This window comes from Mustela putorius, unplaced genomic scaffold (assembly GCF_011764305.1).
Source record: "Mustela putorius furo isolate JIRA1106 unplaced genomic scaffold, ASM1176430v1.1 tig00000873_pilon_pilon_pilon, whole genome shotgun sequence".
In the NCBI taxonomy this organism is placed as follows: domain Eukaryota; kingdom Metazoa; phylum Chordata; class Mammalia; order Carnivora; family Mustelidae; genus Mustela; species Mustela putorius.
Genome location: NW_025421504.1, coordinates 2,399,644 through 2,417,705, shown reverse-complemented (window position 1 = coordinate 2,417,705; position 18,062 = coordinate 2,399,644). Strand labels below are relative to the sequence as shown.

At 59.7% G+C, this 18,062-nt stretch overlaps 2 long non-coding RNA genes across 2 annotated transcripts; one reads left to right on the top strand and one right to left on the bottom strand.

Annotated features, from left to right (window-relative positions):
- Positions 1-3,204: 3,204 nt before the first annotated feature.
- On the bottom strand, positions 3,205-5,374 carry LOC106005474. The gene is made up of 3 exons (XR_001178837.2): positions 4,928-5,374; positions 3,918-4,006; positions 3,205-3,463 (listed from the first exon to the last, which is right to left on the bottom strand). It is a non-coding gene; the product is annotated as an uncharacterized LOC106005474 (long non-coding RNA).
- Positions 5,375-5,731: 357 nt separating this feature from the next.
- On the top strand, positions 5,732-12,029 carry LOC106005473. Its single transcript, XR_001178835.2, has 2 exons — positions 5,732-7,792; positions 7,923-12,029. It is a non-coding gene; the product is annotated as an uncharacterized LOC106005473 (long non-coding RNA).
- Positions 12,030-18,062: the final 6,033 nt, after the last annotated feature.

The window sequence follows — 18,062 nt, the reverse complement described above, 5'->3', positions numbered from 1 at the left end:
GGTTTGGCGAGGCTTCCTCGAGGCTGCCTCCAGCCCACCTCCCCTGGGAGGCCCACCCAGATCGACCTAGAAAATGCAATCAGGGCCAGCATGGGTGGTGGCCTTCACAGGCACCCTTGGGGCTGTTGACCTGGGCGCCTGGATCTGGAAGGTCACATTCATAACCTGTACCCTGCACCTGCGGGCTCCCTCGAGCGGCCCCCGTCTGGGGACACAGAAGTTTCCCTGCATCCTAGGAGGCTCGTAGGCTGTCTGGTGGGGCTGGAGCTTGAGTTTCTTCTCCAGGCGCTGGTCAGGGCGTTGGTTACGGGCAGGAAGCCGCCAATGTCAGCGGGCCTGGGCAGACGCCTCTCTGAGATGTCTGGGGGCGCCTCCTGGAGCAGCTCCGGGCCAGCCGGCCTCCTCTCCCGGCGCCTGCGTATCATTTAAGTGGATGCCGTTTGCTGGCAGCTGGGGTAATTACAGGCTGCGTCCTCCAGGACGGTCTGCGCATGTGTCTCTCCGGGGGCGGGTGGCCCAGCCGGGGCAGCCTCTCGCTGAGTCGGGGCGCGCTGGGACTCTCGGCAGGCAGCCGGATGCCTGGGATGAAAACGCAGACGTCCCCCATCATGGGGCCGCGGGACCCGGCCATCTGTGGGCAGTGCTGGTGGTGCTGACCTCCCCGGCCATGAACTCTGCCCTCTTGCTTTGTTGTCTTTCCCGCCCTCCCCGCTTCCTGGGACTCCCCAGGCTGCTCCTGTGCGCTTCACTCGTGGGCTCCCATTCCGCGGCTGGCTTGCCCCGGTCCTGGCTTGACTCCTGCTTCCCCCCACTCACGTCCCCCCGGGGATCGCAGGAAAGGACCTTGTTTGGACATCGGGTCTCTGCAGTTGGAATCGGGTGAAGAGGAGGGTGTTGGGGGGCCCTTGGCGCCCGGTGATGGGTGTCCTCACGACAACAGAGATTTGGAAGCAGAGACACGGTGCAGGGGAGATGCCCCTGGAATTTGGGAGCCCGAAGACCGCCAGCAGCCAGCGACGCTGGAAGAGGCAGAGCAGGGTTCCCCTCGGGAGCCTTCTAGGGGAGCACGGCCATGCCCGCACACTGATTTCCAGCTTCTGGGCCCAGAACTGTGAGACGAGCAGTTTCTACTCTGTCTCTACCTTTCACTCTGGTGACACAGCCGCCCCGGGACACTCATCCAAGACCCCTTCGCTGGGTTGGGCCCCAGCACAATAGGAAGAGCACCCAGCTAGCTCCACGCTGGGGCACCCTCAAACCTCGGCGGGCCGCCCCTGAGCCCCGACTCTGTCTGCAGAAGCCCCCAGCTCGCACACACTTTCGGGGATCACGGTCCTCAAGATTCCAAGATTTCTTTGAGCTCACCCGATGCCGATCGCAGCTAAGCCATGACCCTGTGCTTGATCAGCGGTGCCCCCCTCCCCGCTGGAGTCTGGGGAGAGACTGCTGGGGCAGCCGAGGCCAGGGTGGGCCCGAACGGGCAGACGAGAGCAGGTCACCGCCACTGGACGGACTGACGCCCCAGTCAGGTGTGGTCAGAGGTCACAGGCTCTGGGAGCCACAGTGGCAGAGGGGGTGACGCCGGCCGAGCAGGGAGGCCAGCAGAGGGCACATGGTCTTGTGCAGGGAGCTGAGGCAGCCAGGGCAGGGGGAAAGGCTGACCGGCAGGTGCTTGGGAACCATCTGGGTCAGAGGCTTGGCCCCGTCTGGATGGGGTGTGCGAAGTGGGGTGGGGGTGGGGTGGGGTCCTGAAGCGAATGGGACGTGGCCCTGGGTCAGTGAGAAACGGGAGAGCAGGAAGCTCTCAGCACCGTGTTGCTGCCGTCCGCTGTCGTTTGTTCCAGAACATACTAAAGCCATAGACCGGGACGAAGTGCAAAAAGCAGAAAGAGGAACAAAAGACAGGATCCAGAGGGACGTGTGACGGAGGGCAGCCGGCTCCGAGACGGGGCAGAGGCCACCGTGAAAGGCCAGTGTAAGGAGAACAGGAGGCTTGTGGGTCCCAGAGGGGAGCTGAGGAGGGCCCTGGGGGCCAGCAGGGAACGTGGAAAGAGCAGTGTCAGCAGCAGCGGCCAGCAGACAGTGGTCACAGGACGGGACGCACACGCACACGTGCACGCACAGGCACGCACACACATACACACCTGCACGGATGTGTGCACACATGTACACACAAATAGTGCACACACACATGTACATGCACACACACACGTGCACACACAAGCACACGGGCAGCAGGCAGTGACCATTCAGGACAGGCTGTCCATCAGGTGAGCGGATGCTGCAGCCGGAGGGGCCACAGGGGTCAAGGGTGTGTGTGTATTTCATGACAGGAGGGGCGGGCGCGGGAGTTGGAATAGAAGAATTACAGAACGGGGGTGGGGGGCGCCGGGAGCTCGGATGGGGGGGTCCACTTTGGAAAAGAGGAGGGTGGCCAGTCCAGAGACAGGTGGGAAGGAGCGAGATGGGCAAGATGGTCTGGAACGCCAGGAGGAACACCAGGGTATGGGGGAGGCGTCCATTCTGGCCATGGCTTTTCCAGAAATGCTAGAGACCAGGTCATCTGCAGGATGTTTGGGGGGAACAGGGCTATGCTCGGGTCACCGGGAGGTTAGGGGGAGAATGGCTGCCCAGCAGGGAAGCTGGGCAGCATTAGCATCTATAAGATCTACACTGTCCCCCGCAAAGACCTGAGACCTACGAGGGGCTGAGAGTCTGGCTGTCGCTGGGTCAGGCTGAGGTACACCTGCTTCTGCCACCCTCTCCTCGCTCAGGCTGTGGACAGATGGGAACTGAGCAGACTGGTGCTGTCTATAGGTGTGCAAGTTTGCACACATGCATCTTCTATGTGCATTTGCACAAAGAGGTACCTGGAGAGATGGTCACCCCCTTGTCACCAACTCTGGGCAGTAGTGTCTGGTGATTTTTATTTTTCTCTTTTGAGCTTTTTTGGGGAGGGACAGGGGCAGAGAACCTCCAGCAGACTCTGAGCTAAGCAGAGAGCCCATTGCGGGGCTCGATCTCATGACCCCGAGATCATGACCTGAGCCAAAACGAAAAGTTGGACGCCTAACAGAACGAGCCACCCAGGTGCCCCTAAGATGTTGTTCTGGAGTAACCTCTGTACCCAACGTGAGGCTGGAAATCACCACCCCAAGACAGAGTCACACGCTCTTCCGAATGAGCCAGCTGGGCACCCTTCTCTTCTGAGCTTTTAAATTTAGTGTAAAACCACCATGCACTGATTTTCCCAAACACGATAAAGCAGTTAAAAAACCCTCCTCCACAGTGTCTGCTGTTCGGATGGAGCCGGAGGGAGAGCCTCTCGCTGCTGCTGACGATCTCAGGTCCCGTCGGAGGGCCTGCCCCTTTGAGCCTCCTGGGTCCCAGGGTGCGGGTGAACTTGGGGAGCTAGGCAGTCAGCATTGTCCCCGATGCAACACCGGCTGAAACCGTCCCCTCTCTGAGAAAACAGATGTCCCCTGTGGGAACAGCACGTCCTTCCCGCCGCCCGCAGCCGGCCTCGCTCATGGCCTCGCCCCCGTTCCTTCCCTCCCCCCGCACGGACTCTGTCCTTGGCCTCTGGTCCCCGCTGCCTCCGCAGTCCACCCCCACCCCCAGGCTGACGCCGGAGCAGTCAACCTCCCGTGACCCGCGACCCTCTCTCGCTGACCGCCCTGGCTCCTCCAGGGGCAGATTCGATTAGCCTGGGGTGGGGTCCGGGCCCCGAGATTGGACGAGAGCCCCTCAGGTGACCCTCACGTGCAGCCCGGGCGGAGGTCCTCCAAGCTCACCGTCTCCCAGAAACTCCAACGGCCCCTGAGCTGAATCAGTGACTGCTGGTGGGTGTGTGCAGGGGACCCCGAGGCCCACCGTCTGCCCGTTCCCGAGCCGAGAGTCCCAACCCAGAAGCTCACCGCCTGGCAGAGTTCCTGAGAACCGAACCGTGGCAGGTCATCCCCGTGGCCGGGCTGGACTCTGAGCGGCCTGCCCAGCCTTCTGGAACCTGTCAGGTCATGGAAGCAGAAGGGCGTCCACACTGACTGCCCAGGACAGAGACCATGGGGGCAGTCACGGGCTCCCTCATTCTGGGCCTTTTCGGGGCACCTGAATGATCTCCCTTGTCCTCTCCAGACCATAGATGGAGCGAGTGACACTTGCTGAGCAGGAGAGGAAGACAGTCTAGACTGATGCGGCCCCCGCCCCCCAGGCAGTGGAGCCCCCCCAACCCAACGGACATCTCCTAGGCTGGCGGTGGCCGTCCTCCCACGGACAACCATGATGCCGCCCCTTTCCCCAACCCGCTGCGTGGGGCGCGCTGCCAGACCTCCCTGCCGCTCGGGGGGCAGCCTGTCAGGCGCGATCCTCGGGGTCTGGAGCTGGGGCCGTGCTGCTGCTCTGTCCCTGGGGCAGGCCCAGGTCGTGTGTGCACGGGGCGCCTTCTGGGGGTGGGTCGTGGGCTTGTGAGAGGCTGGGTGAGGGTCGGCTGTTCGGCGGCCGGTGTGAATCCAGCCGGGGGCCGGGGGCCGGGCACGGGGCTCGCTGAGCCGTGGACTGTTGCTTCAGGTCTCTTGGTCTCCTGCTTCCACACGGGGCAGGCCGGCTAGGTCGTGTCCTGGGAACCGTGCGGGAGCCAAGGTCCTGCCTGCTTTTCTGGCCCTCACCTCTTGCCTCGCTTCATTCTCTGCCAAAAGCAGCGGGAGGGGTGTCTGTTCTCTGCATGGGAACCTTGAGCGACACAGCTCTTAGCCCAGGTCATCTCCAGTCCCACGTTCAAGACCCTTATTCAAGCTCATTCGGCCAGGACGCCCAGCTCCAAGGGACAGGTCTGCATTCCCCCATGGTAGTGGGATCAGGGCGGGATGCATTAAAAATAAAAAAGGTAGACCCCGAGTGGGGACCTACAAACCTCAGTATGTCCACTCACCGGTGAAGGTGGCATAACCCAGCAGCACAGAGATCAGCGGTGAGGACAGCCGCGGCCGTGCCGAGGGACCACGGGAGTCAGGGCGGACGGCGCCTTGCTACATCCACGTTCACCCAGTTTCCTGCCGGGAGGCCGACAGTGCCCCCTCGGACTTTACACGCTCTTTACCGTGCAGCTCGCGGAAGCCGGGGAGGGAGACACAGACGTGAGGATGGCCGTTGGGGGCGGCCGTGCGGAGAGCGAGGGAGGTTAGGAAACCGTGCAAACAAAATGTGAGGCTCTGAAATGTGGCGGGAGGACGGGGGCGGGCCTGGGTGGGGGAGCACGGAGTGACCCCCCCCCAGCACCCGGGGCCCCGAGGTCACCAGCACCAGGGCCCCACCCTGATGGGCTGTGGATGCCCAGAGCTCAGACTCCCCAGAGACGGGGTCAAGCCTGCCGGCGGCCTGGGCTGGCTGGGCGGGGGGCACCTGCGGCTTTAGAAGGCGTTTGAGACGCGTCAGGACGAGAGGGTGACGCGTGAAGGTTCTCTCTTCTTTCACCCGGCGCCCTTAACAATGCAGCGGAAAAGCAGTTTCCACGTGAGTGATTGTTTCAAAAATAGTTTTTAAATCAAGTGAGACGTGTTCCTTGAAAAAAGGTTAGGAAAAAATTTGTTTAACGTTGGAAAATTTTTAAAAGTGGAAGAAAGAAATAAAAAATGGCCTCTAAGCCTGGGGTCCAGGGGGAGTCGCGGCGGATGGGTTGGAGCTCGCCTGCCACCCGCCCCCACCACGCCCCGCCGGGCCCCCCCCCCCCGGGGCTGCCCATCCCCCCGGGGTCCATCTCAGCCTCTGCCAGGACCGCGTCTGGGCTGCTGTCTCTCTCTATGTGAATATACATTAAAATTTAAAGACAAGTAATGATGACAGTGTATTTATAGATCTGTATCCTGCTTTTCTGTTAATTTTCTTATCTCGCCTCTTCCCATCAGAGGATTGAAGGAACCAAAACCAAACCCCATGTTACTGGATATCCTTCAATTAAGATCGCCAGATTTTGCAGATAAAAATACAGAACACCCAGTTTAATTTGAGTTTCAGATAAACAGTGACATGCAAATTTGGGACATAGTTATAACTAAAAAATGGTTCGTTATGTATCTGACATTCAAACTTAACTGTGTCCTATATTTCGTCTGGCAGCCCTACCTTCTGGGTGCGGAGTGGCTTTGGACACTGGGGGTTTCAGGCATCCTGGAGGGACTGGTCTGCTCACACCTGGAGGGACTTAAGGGACTGGTCTGTATATACCTGCGGGGACTGATCTGCTCACAGCTGGAGGACGGAGTCTGCCTGGGTCATTCCCGACACCAGGTGATACTTTGCTTTGGCCGTGTGCCCGACAACTGGCTCGGTAGCAGGGCAGGTTCATTTACCCTCCACAAGAGCTGCAGAGCCCATTTTGCTGAACAGGAAGTAATTGTCCAAGGACGTGACTGGGCTAAGCGACTGCCCGGGACCTCCTAGCCGGGAAGAAGGTTTGGGTCCAGGTCTGCCCACCTGGGCTCTGCTTGGCTTGGGCTGAAGAGGTGGCTAAGCCAGGTGGCCAGGGACCGGAGCGGCCCAGACCAGGCTTCAGGGAGCAGATGCCCCCTCCCCGGGGACCCTCCTCCCCTGGAGGGCGGGCTTGGGCCTCTGAACTGGCGGGAGGCCTCTGGTGACCTCCCGGAACCAGAACAGCCAGAGATGGAAGCACGGGCTGCTCAGGCTGTAGGACTTTCAAACTGCGGGCTGCAATCTCCTCTGAGCCCTCAAGGGCTTCTTTAAATGCAGGCAAAGCTCCGACTCCTGGCGGGAGAGGTGAAGCCCCGGGAACGGAAGGTCAAGTATTGGCTTCCGGAAGGGATGGGGCTCTGGCCCCGGCCTGTCACCCCGCTCTCCGGGGCCCTGCGGCCCTCACCCTGCGGCCCACCAAGCAGACCCCCACCCCCGTTTCGCTCTCCCCCTGCTCTCTGGTCCTCAGCGACGCCCTTAAACCCAGATGCAGCCGGGGATCACGCGCAGAGAAGCATTTGGGAGGTCCTGAGGCAGACCAGAGTCCCCCCGAAGCCCTTGTCCCCGAGACCCCATGGCGAGCGAACCCGGACGGGGACTGAGGAAAGGAAGGGGGGTGACCTCCCCACCGCCACTCCCCTCCTTCCCACCCCCTTTCTCCCATGGGTCCCGCGTGGGGGCCGCGCCTATCTCCCCGGCCGAGGGCAGCAGAGACCCTTGTGTTCCGGGAGCAGGGGGCGGACGGGCCCAGGGAAGGGGAGGCTGAGGCCAGCGTGTCGCAGTCAGCCCACCGGCTGTCCGGGAGGCAGGCCAGAGGCTAGGAGTGCAGTTCCGAGGAAGGAACCTGGGGAGTGGGCTTCAGCGGCCCCCGACGCTGGCCGTGTCCACAGGCCATCTGCGGGGACCAAGAGTCGGGGGTGGGGAAGGGGAGGAGGGGGACTCCTGCTGGCCTCGGCCTGCCCCTGCCTTCTTGGCCTTTGTCCCATTTAGTGCTGTGAGGTCTTTGTAACCGGCCCATTTCACAGAGCGGAAAGCAGGCCTGGGGGTGTGAGTTCTCAGACACCGGACCCCATCTGCCATTCCGCGGGAATCCGGCTGGCTGCCTCCGGTGCCTGGTGTTCTGGTGAAAATGGAAATGCAAGACTCTTCCTCCTGGAGGCTCCTTCCTGACTGGGTCTGGGACGGGTCTGAAGTTCATAGTTTCATAGTTTTACAGCTCCCCACATTTAGGGCCTCCCGTGATCTTTGCCCACGACACACAAGCTGGAAAAACCTGGCGGCAGCAGGATTTGAACGAAGGCCCATTGGTCCCAGCTCTGCCTTAGCACAGGTGCCTCTGGGGCAGGGATGCGGACAGCTCCGGGCAGGGCGGGCGGAGGAAGGCGGGGAGGGCCGGAGGGCTCGTTGCTGGCTTCCCTGCTGCTGCCCGACACTTGCCCTGGTCTCTCCCCACTCCTCAGGACGTCCCTGGCGGGCAGGGGCCGTGGCTCCCCATTCACAGATGAGCACGCGGAGGCCCGGGCACGCCGGGTAACTTGGCGGGGCCCAGGTGGCCATGACCCCGGAGCCTGGAGCGGGGTCCTGGGCCAGCCCATGGGGAGCTTTAAAATCATACCATGACCAGGGGCCGCCCAGACCATTTGCATCAGAATCTGGGGAGGCAGTTTGTACAGAATCGTCAGGGCGGTTGTGATGCACTCAGGGCGGTGAACTGTGGTTCAGAGGGGCGAGAGAAGCAGTCCCGAGCCGGCCTGGAGGCCGAAGCCGGGCTAAAGGACCCCAGGTGGCCTCCTCAGCCGGACTCTGCCCTTCTGGCCGGCCCAGGGCTGGGGAGTTCCGCACACTGGAAAGATAAGTCGGAAAACCAGCGAACCTCTGCCCTGAAGCCATCCGGGCCTTGGGTGCGGCCGATACCTTCTCCTTTCTCTTGGCACACACCCCTGCCCCCACCTCCTGGCCCCGGTCCGGGGATCCCCTAGTCGGCACCCCAAAAGGGTCTGGATGCTGGGTTCTGCAGGCGCAGAGTGTGGGACACACAGTGCTGGTCCTCACCCAGTGTAGACACAGTCCCTAACAGAAACCTAGATGCCCCTGTGCTGCCTCCCGGGACGGGGTCGGGCTCCAGGACCACAGCCTCCCTGCTGTATGTTCAACAGGGCCGTGCACCTCCCCCCCACCCCCCCTACCCTATTGTCAGCCTTCAACAGGCCCAGGTAGTGACTGTTCCCCCGGCCCCCGCCGGCCTCCTGGGTGCCCGGGCTGCTGGACACGCTGGGGGAGGGCACAGGATGGCTTCCCCAGAGACGGCAGCCCTTGCTTCCTCCCCCCACCGGAGTACCTGCAGCCCGGTCCCCTGGCCCGGCCTGTGTGCAGTGCCCTCTGGGATCCTCTGCCTGGATTTGAGCTGAATCGCGGGTGGAAGCCTCAGGCAGGAAGGACAGAAGGACGGACAAGGAAGGGAGGGAAGAGCTCGGGATGAGGAGTCGGGGCTGGGGACGTGGGGGTGGGGTGTGGAGCAGGACAGGAGCACACGCGGATCGGATCACGGACCCGAAATGCAGCCCAGTCCAGGGGCAGTTTGGTTTGGTTTATGTTCATTGTTTATTTTTTTAAATAAGCTTTTTATGCTGAGATACTTGAAGATTCACGTGCCGTTGTCAGAAACAACAGTGATTCCAGGCACCTGCGACCCCGTGTTGCCCAGTGGAGACGTGCGTCGGTGCAGCCTACAAAACCACAGCGAGACACGGGTGTCGGGACGAGGCACCGATCCTACTGACGCTTCCCGGTCGGCTGTACTCGCGTGTGTGTGCGTGGGGGCGAGTCTGTGTGCATGTGTTCCATGTACAGGCTGCTGTCGCCCGCAGGGGTCACGGATCCCCCCCACAGCCTGGACGTGGACCGGTTCCAGCACCGCCAGGACCTCCCGTGCCTCCACACCACCTGCCTCCGACCCCCTCCACCAGGATCGCCGATCTGCTCTCCGTCGTCTCAAGAAAGCTACGTAAATGTGTGAATGGACCCCAGCTGACCTACTTGTCGGCCGAAGGTCCTCCGAGTGTGCCCAGGGTTTGGCTGTTAGGACCGAGGTGGCCGGTGCGTGTGTGACCATAAGCTTCCGCGTCCGGATGAAGGCTGGAGGGAGCAGTGGCTGAGCCCCGTGGTGGTTGCCGGTTCAGTTTTGTTTTGTTTTGTTTTGTTTTTTAGTAATTTCTACACCCCACATGGAGCTTGAACACACGACCCTGAGATCAAGAGCGGCAGGCTCCTCCAACCGAGCCAGCAGGGCAGACACCCCGCACGTCCTGTTTTGGAAGTGGCTGCCAAGCCGTTTTTCTGAGGATCAGCACCATTCTCCATTCCCACCAGTGCTCCCTGAGGGGTCCGGCTTCTCAGTGTCTTCGACAGCATTTGGTGTGGTCCCTATTTTTTACTTGAACCTTTCCGACAGGTGTGTGGTGATATCTCATTGTGGTTTTAATTCGCATTCACCTAACGGCTCATGAAGCTGAGCGCCCGTCCACGAGGTCGTTGGCCATGTGTGCCTGCCCTCTTCTGTGAAGGGTCATTGCTGAGTCTGCGGTGAGTTTCTTGGGAACAGCGTGTCACTGGGTCATTTGAAAAAAACCGACTCTGCCAATCTCTTCCTTTTAAGTGGTGTTTTTAAATCATTTACATTTAAGGGAACTTCTCCAGTGTTGGGATTTAAGTCTGCTGTTTTCGTGCTGGTTTTCTATTGTTTCCTCGGTTTCTCTTTCCTCACCTTCCCGTGGATTGCCTGGACATTTGGATTCCATCCTGATCGATTCACAGTGGTGTGGGGTGTATGTGTCTGCAGTGGTCCTCATGGTGGCCCTGCGTGTGACAGCCTGTGTCATCTACCACGTTGGCTGCCAACCGCTTGGAGGGACAGGTGGACGACACTCTCGCTGTAGGTCCCTTTACCTTTCTGACTTTCAGACAATTTTTAGATAGGCTGGGGAGGGGGTGTCTGTGAACGCAGGAGTTCATTGACCGGGAGAATGCTGGTGTGCGGCGGTGCCCCCAGCGGCTCCCTCCCGTCCCCAGACTGTGCAGCATGGCCAGAGTTGCCTGTGGCGATTCCTCCTGGCTCAGCTCTGCCAGGCACCACGTGCAGGCGTCCCCTGCATTGCCAGCCCAAACCAGCCCCCACCAGCCCCAGAGCCTTCTCCAATTAAGGTCTTCAGAGTCTCAGGAGAGGGAGACATAAAAAGAAGTTTCCCATTTGACGTGTTAACACCGTTCTCCCAAAACGGCCCTGTGAGACATCTGGCAGGGAAGAAATTGGCATCAGAGCTCCTAGAAGGGATGCTGGCAGGGGAGAGGCAGCAGGGCCCGGCCCTTTTTGCTCACCTGGTGGCCTAGCCCTGCTGTTTGCAGGTAGCACGGAGAGTGGAAACGAGGTGTGGTGGCCAGGGGTGTGGGGTGTGGGGTGTGGGTGCAGGAGCCCCAGGGCCTCACCACGTAGGTGCCAGGAGGCAGCGGAGGCTGTCACAGCAGGCCGGGGGTCCCCAAGGCCCTTTCCAGGATCTGTGTTGGCTGACCTGTCCGCCCAGAGCCCACCTGCCTGCCCTCTGCTTTCCGGGGCCTCCAGCCCAAACCCCGCCCACGTCCTGGGTCCTCCTGCTCGGTTGTCCCCAGGAACAGGGAACGTGCCCTTCTCCCCGCAGCGTGCATTGATGCTTGTGTACGTGTGTATGTGAGTACGACGCGTGTGCGTATGTGTACACGTATGGACGTGTGAGCTTACGCGTGTGTGCATTGTATGGGCGCACGGCCGGGGGTGTGTGCGTGTACGACGAGCGTGCCGTATGTGTGCAGGCAGGATGTGTGCAGGAGGACGTGTGTGCTTGCGTGTGTGCTTATGCGTGTGCGATGCATGTGTATGACCGGTCAGCATCCGGCATCACGGGAGGCAGATCCACGGCAAGAACCAGGAATGAACTGGAAACGAGCGAAGCGTGCGTCTTTGGGGGGGCGATCTCGTCCACTGAAGTACCTTCACGCCACGGCCACGGCAGCACGACCGGGGAGGGACTTCGTGTGTGTCCACTGAGACCGGCGATGGCCCTCAGATCCTGCGTCAAGGGGAACAAAGCCCAACAGACAGAAGGCACGCGGCTTGATCCCCATGCAAGCCTCCCCCCACAGGCCTGTGTTGTGGTGTGAAGTTCCCAGACCGGCCGCTGACTCTGGAGACCTGAGAGGACACGGGAATGCCGGGAGGTGGGGGACGCGATAGGGGTTTCTTGTCGCTGACTTCTGCGTGGTCCCACTTGTTAAAGGGAGGGTGTCTTCCTTGTAAAAACTCCATCAATGTGCAGCCGGCATTCAAGACAAGCGTGCAGGGGCGCCTGGGTGGCTCAGCGGGTTAAGCGTCTGCCTTTGGCTCGGGTCATGATCCTGGGGTCCCGGGAGGGAGCCGCAGATGGGGTCTCGGTCAGCAGGGAGCCTGCTTCTCCCTCTCTCTCTCTGCCTGCCTCTCTGCCTGCTTGTGATCTCTCTCCACCTTCCCAATAAATAAACAAAAGCTTTAAAAAGACAAAGACGTGTGTAAAGGGTAAAGTTTGATAAGCCTCGGCTGCGTGTTCACCCGTGCAACCGTCGCCACAGCCAAGGCTGTGAACACATCCATCGCCCGACGTTTCCCGTCCGGCCCCTCGGCCCCCAAGCCGTCCCCAGGCAGCCCCCGGTCTGCTTGCTGTCACCACAGATCTGTTTGCGTTTTGTGTCTTGTATGCGGATGGAAGCCTCCTGTGCGTCCTCTGCCGGGCCTGGCTTCTCTCACGCGGCCCGATCTGGCCTCCCGCGCTGGCGGAACGGCAGGGCTGCTGCGTGGAAATAACTCGGTTTGTCTCCCCGCTCAGCCGGGGTGGCTGGTGTCCAGTTTCGGGCTGTTATAAATACACTGCTAGGGACCCGCGTGGGCAGGAGTCTGTGCAAACTTACACCTCCCCTTGAGGACCTGGGGACAGAAGGGCCACCGTGGCCCGCCGCCGCACATCCCAAAGCCACGGTGGGGATTCGAGTCCAACACCCGGCACGGCCAGACCTCGCGCCGCCGTCGAACAGGTGTGCGGTGGGATCTGACTGTGGGTCGCGCTTGCGTTTCTCCGGTGACAGGGACCCTCCACACCTCAGCAGGCCCTTACTGGCCGTCCCTCCATCTTCTCTGATGAGGGGTCCGTTCGAGTCTTACATGGGGGCGCTCTGGGCGGGCCGGGCAGAGAGGGCTGCTCTTAACTTCGTGAATTTCGAGACTTCTCCTCACCTTCTCCCGACACATACTGTTGGATGTCTGGTTTACAGAGATGTTCTCCTAGCTGGTGGTTTTCTCTTCCTCTCCGTTTCAGAGAGCTGAAGTTTTCATTTTTTTTTCCTTATAAAAGCGAGCTGGCTCCGTCGCAACTTACATCAGGGACCGTGCCCTTCCCCCACCGAAGCGGGGAACCAGAGATCTTCGGTGTATTCACGGATATGTGCAAACACCATCGCAGTCGGTTTGGGAACATTTAGGATATTTGCGCTGCCGCCGCCCCTCCCCCAGCCCCAGGCACGCTCTCATCAAACATTTCACTTGGACTTGGACGACTCCCAGTTGCCAAGCTTTTCTTCGACGGGTCCCCCCTAAGGTATCCTCACCTAATTCAAGGTCAGAGCATTGTTTTCTCTACGCTCCCCTTTCCCCGACCCGCAGCCCCCCAGGAGTCTCCCAGTTTTAGGTTTTACATTTAGGTCGCTGATCCATTTTGAGTTAATTTTTGTAGATGGTGGGCGGCAGGAGTCGAAGCTCTCTTTTTGCATATGGATATCCAAATGTCGCCGTTGTCGGAAACTTCCCTCCGCCGGATCGCCTGCGTCCCTCCCGGAGAAGTCAGTGGTGGCTGCGCGGGCAGGTCTGTTTCCACCCCCTCGGCCTCTCCGTCCACCCTCGCACTCCCGTCACGCCGTCCGGACCTCTCAGCCCCTCGAGAGGTCCCGACACGGGGTGATGCCGGCCCCCCCCAACCTCGTGCTTCTTTATCAAACTTGTTTGGTTGTTCTAGGTCCTCCTCTGTTTTAATGTGAATTTTAGAATCAGCTTCTCAGTCTCCATCAAAGAGAGGCTGCTGGGGTTTGCATGGGATCCCACTGACCCCATATATAATTCTGTATGATTCGGGGACAACGGGCATTTTTTTTTTAAAGATTTTATTTATTTATTTCACAGAGAGAGAGACACTGAGAGGAAACGCAGGCTGGAGTGGAGGGGGAGTGGGAGAGGGGGAAGCAGGCTTCCCGCCGAGAGCAGGGACCCCAAGATCATGACCCGACGCAAAGGCGGAGGCTCCGCGACTGAGCCACCCAGGTGCCCCGGGGCCACGGGCATCTTGTCCAGACTGGGTCTTCCCACTGATGAGCCGCGTATGTGACTTCTTTGATCTTCCTTGAACTCTCAGCAATGACTTGTACGTTTCAGTGGACACACCCTGGACACCTTCTGCCAGATTTGTCTCCGACTGTTTATATTTTTGGAACGATTGCAAATTATACTTAAAATCTTTTTAAATTTCTGATTGTGGCTATTACATAGAAGACAGTTGATTTTTATACACTGGTGTTTGTCCCACAAACTCGTTAAACTCACTTATATGTTCTAGAAGGTTTATTTTGTAGGTTCTGTTACATTTTCTGCGTGGATGACCGCTGCTATTTAAATAACATAAAGGCAGCTCCGTTTCCTCCTTTCCAATCTGAGGGTGTCTTCCCCTTTCACTTCTTGCGCTGGCTCAGATTCGCGCGGCGAACGGAGGGGAAGAGGTGGGACCACCCCTCGTCCCCCTCCTGGTCCTCCGGGAAAGCTGCGGGTCTTCCACGCTGAGGATGGGCTTGGCCGTGGGTCTTCCACAGACACCCGTTACCAGGGCGAGGAAAGCCCCTTCTTTCCCTAGTTTGCGGAGTGTTTGGTTCGGGAATGGATGCTGACCTTACCGAATGCTTTTCTCTGCCTCTATTTTGAGATAATCATAACATTTTCCTCCTTCTAGTTTGTTAACACGGTGAGCTCTATCGATTGATTTTCAAATGTGAAATCAAACTTTCATTCCTGAGAAAAATCGCGCCGGGTCAGACAGATCATCCCCTCGGGTCTGTCCTCGCTGACACTCGGGGAAGGATCTTCGCGCCCATGTTCCCGGGGGTTATTGGCCTGTAGTTTCCTTTTTCTTGTAACGTCTTTGCCTGGTTTTCACGCCAGGGCGATCGAGGCAGGCCTCCTCCGCAAGCTGGCAAGTGCTATCTCCCCTTCAGTTTTCCGAAAAGGCTTGTGTACTGTTGGTGGTATTTCTTCCTTCAGGGCTGGGTAGAATTCACCTGTGAAGCCCTCTGGGCCTGGGCTTACTCTGTGGGGTGGTTTCTCCATGCTGTTTTGATGGGTCCAGGCAGATTTTTTTTTAAAAGATTTTACTTATTTATTCACGAGAGACAGCGAGGCAGAGAGAGAGAAGCAGGCTCCCCGTGGCGCAGGGAGCCCGATGGGGGACTCGATCCCAGGACCTCCCGAGACCATGAACTGAGCCGAAACCGAGTCCGACGCTTCACCGACTGAGGCCCCCAGGTGCCCCCATATGTACAGATCTTTTCAGTGGTGCAGAAACTTCCTCCTCCCCTTTTCCCTCTCTGAGCCCGGTCTCCAGAGGCAAGCACGTCGCGGGCCCTTAGCTCATTCTGGCCATTGCTTCCAGATGACACACTTGCTCACTCGCTCATTTGACAAATATTTGCTGAGGGCCGGCCTCTGCGTGGGGGACCTATTGCAGGCTCCTGTGAAACTTCATGAACGAGACAAAGGGCCCTGCCCGCCCGGAGCTTCGTCCTGGGGTGGACATAATTCCAGCGGACAGACACACAGCGGACATCGTGAATAGGTAAGTTGGGCCACACCTGAAAATACCGTTAGTGCTTCGGGAAAACCCGGAGCAGGGTAAGAGGGAGAATCAGGAGTGCGGCAGGCGGGCGGGTGCCATCGAGAACAGGCTGGTCAGAGGACACTGGACAGAGCAGAGGACACGGGAGCAAAGTCTCGGAAGGGCTGGCTGGAGGGGCAGGGGACGGTGTCCCGGCAGCGGTAGGAGCTGGTGCACAGCCCCTGAGACACCAGTGTGGGCGGCGTGGGGTCAGCAGGGGGCGGCGGGCTGGCTCGGGGGCTGGGGGGAGTCAGAGGGAAGGTCAGAGAGAGGATGGGGAGGCTCACCCCGGCACTTAGGTCCTGGAGCCAATCGTAAGGACTTCGGCTTTTTTGTCCTTGAACAAAACAAGGAACTATTTCTGGGTTCTGGGCAGAGTGGGATGGGCCCACCTGGGCTTCGGAGGACTGAGGGGCTTCTCCGTGGAGGACCGGCTCTGGGGTGGACGAGGAGACCCGTGCAGCATCCCTGGCAAGAGATGATGGTGGCCTTGGGCAGCAGAGGGCTCTGGGTCGACCCCAAAGGCAAAGTCAGCAGGATCGGTTGGTGGGCTGGGGTGGGGAGCGGAAGGAGGCGGTCCCACACACTCCAGTGTTACAGGAGCCTGAGCCCCTGGAAGGACGGCTCAAGGTCCAGCCCGAGAAGCCTGCGTGTGGAGCAGGTGTGCGGAAGACGGGGGTGCGGTTTGGGCTGTGTCGAGCTTGGGTTGCTCCCTTGCTGACCTGGCAGTGACGTCAAGTTTGTGGGCAGCTGTGGCTGCCGGAGCTGGGAGAGGTGCAGACCCGGGAGGCGATGCACAGTCCCGCCTCCCCTCTGCACCCCCGCGGAGACGCACCTGCCGGGATGGCTGATGACTGAACCCGGTTCCCCCCCACCCCTGCCAGCGGAGGGGGACCCTCTGGGAACGGCCCTGTGGCTTGCCCTTGGCACTTTGTCTCACCCTATCTATCTCCAGAGCCTCAGGGGACACCGTCCCAGCAGGTCTCGGACCCCTGCCCTCCGTGGCTCCCCCTGCTCGCCACACCCTCCCTCTGCAGCTCTGCTGCTCCACACAGCCAAGGCTGCTGAGGCCGGTCGTCCGCTCTGTAACCAGTCCTCGTTCAAGCTTGCTTTACCGGCTGGTCCTAAAGTCGCAGCGCAGTAGCGGTTGCATTATCACGACTGTTCGTGAAAGTCCAACGCCCGGCGGCGCGGCATCGCGGGGTTACGGCTTTGGTGTTCCTCCCTGGCCCTCCGAGTGCCTCCCTTTTGTTGGCGTCACCTGCCTCTGTCGCCTACTGGTTCTTCCAACTTGCCCACCACCGATAGAGTCTCTCAGATGCCTCCGAATGGGAGGGGGGTCTCTGGGGTCCCCTGCGCCTGCGCAAGGGCTGCTGGTGAGCGAGTGCCACTGCTCTGCTGGCCTCCTGGGCCTGACTCATCTTGCCTGGGGTGGGACTGAGGGTTCTGGTGCTGCAGTGTTACTCCCAAGACTCCTAGTACCAGTGCCACTGATGGTACTAAGTATCAATACCACTAGCACCACCCATACTACTAAGCATTGATACTACTTGTACCACCCATAGTACTAAGCACCGATACTACTTGCACCACTGATGTTACTAAGCACTGACACTACTGGCATCACCCATACTACTAAGCACCGATACTACAAGCACCACTGATGCTACTAAGCACTGATACTACTAGCACCACCAATGTTACTAAGTACCGATACTACTAGCAGCACATACTACTAAGCACTGATGTTTCTAAGTACTGATACTACTAGCACCACCCATGCTACTAAGCATCAATAGTACTAGCACCACTGATGCTACTAAGCGTCAATACTACTAGCAGCACCGATGTTACTAAACACTGATACTGCTAGCACCTCCCATGCTACTAAGCACCGATACTACGAGCACCACTGATGCTACCTTCTAAACTGAGGTAGAATCCACATAACATAATATGAACTGACCGAGTCTAGAACTCAGGGGCCCTGAGTACTTTCACAGGGCTGTGAAACCCCCAGCTCCATCTCGCTCCTGAACTTACCCCACCAGGAGACTCTGGATACATGAAGAAGTCACTCCTCATTCTCCCAGCCCCGGCAGCCCCGGGTAGCCAGGCACCCGCTCTTGGCGGGTTTGCTGGTGCTGGACGATTCCCATCCGTGGACTCGTGCGATGGGCTGCCTTCTGTGCCTGGTGTCTTTCACCGAGCGTGGCGCTCTGTCTCACCCACGGGGAGGCAGGTGTTCCAGCTTCACTCCTTCCAAAGGCCGGACTCGGTCCCGCCGTGTGGCTCAGCCGCTGTGTGTGTGCCCGCTCCTCCGTCGCGGACGCCCTGCTGCTTCCACTCTGGGCGGCTGTGACACGGCTGCTTGCGCCTGCAGACTCAGGAACTCACGGGAGCGGCTGTGTTCAGGTCTTTTGGGTGCCAGCCTGGGCCAGGCTTGCTGGCTGCACGGTAGCCCTCTGTGTGGTTGTGGGAGGATGCCGGGCCGGGGCCCAGCCTGAGCAGCTCCCCGAGAGGGGTCTGTGGGAGGTGCGTCTACAACACCCCCACAGCCTGCCCGGAAGCTGCCCCGCCCCACCCCGAGAAAGGAGGGTCCTTCTGGAGGAAAGGGGGTGCCCTGACCAGCAG